This window comes from Apium graveolens, unplaced genomic scaffold, assembly GCF_009905375.1.
Source record: "Apium graveolens cultivar Ventura unplaced genomic scaffold, ASM990537v1 ctg5101, whole genome shotgun sequence".
NCBI lineage: Eukaryota > Viridiplantae > Streptophyta > Magnoliopsida > Apiales > Apiaceae > Apium > Apium graveolens.
In genome coordinates, this window is record NW_027418816.1 from 17,678 (window position 1) to 23,124 (window position 5,447).

General features: G+C 35.1%; 1 pseudogene; it reads left to right on the forward strand.

Annotated features, from left to right (window-relative positions):
• Positions 1 to 1,222: 1,222 nt before the first annotated feature.
• Positions 1,223 to 4,254, forward strand: LOC141702438 (protein NRT1/ PTR FAMILY 4.5-like; annotated as a pseudogene).
• The last annotated feature ends 1,193 nt before the right edge of the window (positions 4,255 to 5,447 follow it).

Sequence of the window (5,447 nt, forward strand, 5' to 3'; positions counted from 1 at the left end):
GAGCAGGTGATGTGTGATATTTGCAAGGCCTGATAGTTGATCAACCAGAAGGTCATCCACTGTGGTTGGTTGGGATTGAGCATTTTCTAACCACTATTAGATTATATGCACTACTAGAAAATCAGCATTAGACATCGCACATTAGACATCAGTCAGAAAAGTCACTGATGTTAAAAGCCTTTTTTACATCACATAAAAAAAAGTGATGTCTTTTTGGTAAGTTTACATCAGTTTTTGAGTAAAGTGATGTCTAAGTTGTTCTTTTAAAAACTACGTCACATCAGTTAACATATAAACCGATGTCCAATTTTTTTTAACATCGGTTGACATAATAACCGATGTCTAAGCTCAATTTTAAAAAATTAGAGCCCGCTGCTTCTCCCTTTTGCTCCCCGCCCTTAGCCAATTTTTTTCCCCCTTAGTATATTTCCCCATCCCGCCTATTCACTCATTCACTTTAATAACATTATAACATAAAATTAAAAATAAATCAAAATCAAAACAAAAACAAAAAATTACAATCTCCACAAAAACAAAAACAAAAACTCATTCAGTCATTCCCCCTTTCTCTCTCGACTGCTAAACCTAGAACTCTCAAATATATGCTTACTGTCTTTCCCCCCTTTCCGATTAGACCTTGAATCTCCAATTGAACCTCTCAATTTCTTCAACTCATCTCTTAATTTCTTACTGCCTTTCTTTCAAATATTTTTTTTTTCTCATCTGTTTCAATTTTTGTGACAGATTCGAAGATAAAGGAGTTAAGTGTGTTCATTGAAGTTTAAGGTGAGGAGTAGAGTTTCTTGGAGCTAAATCTTGTAGCTAAGGGTTTATTAAAGCTTAAATCTCGGAGCTAATTAAGTTGGATTTTGGTCTTGGAGTTTGTTGCTGTGTTTTATGGGATTTTGGAGCTTGCTTTGTTAGGTATATTCTTCTTTACATATCTATTTATATATTTTTGGGCTGCATTTTGTGTAGTTGTATGTATGCATGTGAAATTGAAATGTGTAGTTGTTGCATGTGTAGTTGTATGTGTAGTTAAAATACGGATTTACATGTAATAACAAGTGCTTGTATATATCTGTGTTTGTGTTGTTTGTAAATATATTTGTGTTTAGTCTGTTTACTAATTCATATTATAATCTTAAAATCATGTATTCAGATATTCTTAGTTTTCCTAGGCAGAATAATTCAGTTTGTGTCAGTGTCGAAAAGATGCTACATGGCCATTAAGAGTTCAAATGTAGTATATTGCATTTTGGGCAGTAGGTTTCTTTTGGTTGCAAATTTGCTTAGAGTAATCTCCAGTTTCTGGTTGTGATATATCATATATGAAATTATATTTAAATATGCAGCATTGTCTTTGATTTTTAACATAACTTTGATTACAACTTTGCAGATTACAGATGTTGAAAATTTGATAGTAGCACCAATATCAAAAGCATCAACTAGGCAAAGAGTTGGAAGGGCAGGAAGAGTACGTCCTGGAAAATATTATAGGTGCTGAACTGAGAAGTTCTCATTTTATTGACAATAGTTTCTTTTTAGAAGTTGTGCCTATTATTATTATCTATTCTAAATATCAAGAAGATTTTAATGGTTTAGGTGTGATACTGTGTCCAAATTCTGCCTACTGTGTGCACAGTTTGAAGTGAATTAGATCTTGAAAAACAGGGCGTGATATGAGTTGATAATTTTCATAGATTGATGGGTGAATATCTTCCATAGCATCTCTCCTGGTTTGAATTAGGGGTTACCTGTGTAGGCCGAGTCTTGAATAATTTCTCCCTTTATATCATCCAACTAGACTTAATGAATAAAATACTAGTCGGTAGGTGTTTATTATATGTAATTTCAGCTTTGATTGATCATTCTAGGTTTTAACAGCTCGATAACTCATGATTTTGATATTACGCTTTCATATGTATATGCATGTCTTTATCTTTCTACTTTTTGAGCTTATCTCTGGCACTGGATATCTCTGTTGTTTTTTATTGCAATTATGTCCAAGTTCCACCTCTTTGGTGTTTTTGTTATTGAAAATGGATGGTTGAATTTAATTATAATTCATCTTCGGCATTCTTCTCAAATATCACTGCATGAGTTCTTGTTCGTAAATTTATTAAGTTTTTGTCTTGATTTTGCTGGAGAGCAAGACTTTGTTGAATAATATTAATTTGAGCTATACGATATTAGGTTCTACACAGAGGAGTATTACGTCAATGAATTGTCTACAGAGGGGATTCCAGAGATTCAGAGAACAAGTCTTGTTTCCTCTGTAATCGATGATGATGCCAAACTTACTTCACCAGCTGGTTTCCAAATAGCTGAAATTCCATTAGTATGTTGCAGTATATCTTTCTTTTAAAAAATTGAATAATTTTATCTTTCTTCCTGAGCACACACACATGAGATGCCTGGTATAATTTCTACACTTCTCTCTGTTATCCAAGTGCAAAACCACCTACCTAGCCATATAGTAAACATAATTTATACTGATTTCATGATTTCTAGTACTCAGAATATTTAACTTTATGTAGGAACCAATGTTCTCAAAAATGATCTTAGCTTCATATGAGCTTGGATGTTCCGAGGAGATCTTAACAATTGCTGTTGTCCTTTCCATACAGGTAGACTCTCCCCTATATCATAATCTTTTTGGAATTCTTCATATTTGATCTAGCTGTTTGCATGACATAGAAATATGAAAATCTTGAGTTGAATGATACAATAATTGTATGATAAGTTACATTCTAAGAGTTCTCTAATCAATTGTATACATATAGTCTACACTGGATCTTCAGAATTCTGCAAATATTTGAGATGCTTAAGATATTACTAATAAATCAATGTGAGGCTACAGATAGTAGCCAAGCTGCGATTCTATACACTGGCCTATATTTAGTCGCATTTGGGGTTGGTGGACTAAAATCGGCGCTTCCTTCCTTGGGAGCAGACCAGTTTGATGAGTCAGACCCTGAAGAGTCTAATACCCTTTCTAGTTTCTTTAACTGGTTCCTATTTTTTGTTGTTACTGGGGCTATCTTTGGTGTCACTTTCTTGGTCTGGATTAGTGAAAATGAAGGCTGGAACTGGGGATTTGGGGTGTCTACTTTTGCAGTAGCAATCGCAATCTTGTTCCTGTACATGGGAAGATCACTCTACAGGAACAATGTCCCAAAAGGAAGCCCACTCAGTCGAATAATGCAGGTGTGCACCATTTTGTACAATTACACAGGATGTATGCATGGTCATTGTAATTACAGATAGATATACTTTGATGTCCATTATTTTGATGGGGCTAATTCATGACTTCAAATGCTTTTTTCTAAAACTAGGTATTTGTGGCTGCAATTAGAAACCGTAATCTTTCACTGCCAGAAAACGCAGTAGGATTCCACGAGGTTCATGATAAACAATCTGAGACTCTTCACAGAACAAATCAATTCAGGTGCCTACTCTTATTCATCTTAGCTAGCTAGTGGAGATTCTTAGTGTTCGGAAAATTTAATCTCTCTATATTGCAGGTTCTTGGATCACGTAACAGTTATTGTGACTACAGATTAATCTACTGTTAACAATCCGGGACCCTGGAAAATGTGTACTGTGACACAAGTCGAGGAAACAAAAATTTTAATTCGGATGCTCTCGATAATTTTAAGCACTATCTTCATGAATACATGTTTGGCTCAACTCCAAACTTTCAGCATTCAACAGAGTAATACGATGGACAAAAATCTTCTTGGTTTTCAAGTCCCTGGATCTTCAATCCCTGGCATTCCACTAGTGTTTATGTTTATATTGATCCCAATATATGATCGTGTCTGTGTTCCAATTCTCCGAAAGTTCACAGGGATTCCCACTGGAGTCACACACCTCCAAAGAATAGGAGTTGGACTCGTTCTCTCAGCCATTTCTATGGCTGTGGCAGGAATAGTAGAGACACACCGCAATTCTGTTGTTGTCGAGTACAACATGGTTGATTCTGCAGAGCCTTTGCCTATGACTGTGTTCTAGTTAGGTTTCCAATATGCAATATTTGGAATGGCTGATATGTTTACATTGTAAATAGTCTAGTAAAGCTCATGTTTTTTTTTAAAAAAACTTCTGTTGCAGTCTATCTGGGTATCGTCCAGGGGATCACAGAAAGAGCTAGATGAAGCAAATATGAGATTTGCTGCTGCCGAGGTTTCATCTCAACTCATGTTTAATTTATATAGAGCTTCAGCTGGTTTAGCAGCTGTTAAATTTTAGAAGAGCTTCAGCTGGTTTAGCAGATGTATTTCTGTTTGGGATGAACTATGTAAATGATCGATGGTGGATGTCTAGTACTTGCTTTTGCAGTTATGTAGTTTGTTTGGATTATGAAGTTTGGTTGGTGGTGGATATATGTACGTAATTGGTATAATCTATGGTAAATCAATGAATGTATGTTTGTTTTTGCGTTTGTTTTGGTTTGGCTAGTTTTGGAATGGTAAAATGGCAGTTGGTATGTTTTTGGATGACTCTTGTTTGGGTTTTGGGCATTTGATTGAAACAGGGGATTCATGAATAAAAAAAAACAAACATCACTTCATGAACAAAATAACTGATGTAAAATGTAGTCAAATAAGATATTTCATATAATAAACTGATGTCATAAGCAGGCACATATATCAGCTCACAAGAAATGACTGATGTAAAACAATATAATAGATATCACATTTTGAAAGAACTGATGTTAAACACACACAAAGACATCGGTTTCATTAAAAAAAGAAAGGTACGACATCGCTTCTGATAAAAGACTGATGTAATATGTTAAGTTACACATCAGTTTAACAAGTTTTTCGATGTTAATGTATCATATTGCTTTATATGTGATAAGTTTAAAATGATATACATGACATATGAATGAATAACTGAAACCATAGTGAAGGTATACATTGAAGAAAAATACATCACATTGTTAAGAAAAACGATGTCTAAACTGTGTATAGACATCGGCTAATAAGCGATGTGTAATGCACCTACCTTTCTCATCGCATGTAAAGACATCGCTTGGATTTTAAATAGACATCGGCTAATAAGCGATGTCTATTGACAAATTTCTAGTAGTGATGGGAGGGTTTTTGAGTGGGATTGGATGATGAAGAAATATATGTGGGTTGTAAGGTGGAGGGTAGAGTTTCAGTAGAACCGCCTGTGATGAAAGTCACAGTTTGACTCATAGGGTGACCTGTGGTTGTGACAGTTTATTGTTCTCCACTTGTGATGGGAACCTCCATTGGAATTGGAGGGGATTTAACTAGGTTACTGTCATGTACTCTAGTCTCAAATCTTTGTGTTTCTTTCAAAACACTATCACTTGAAAGTGATGTACTTGCCTCCCCCATAGCAGGATCATTGGTAATTGAACTCCTAGCTTCAATTGTGAGTGCAATCTCAGCTAGGGTTTTGATGGGAGT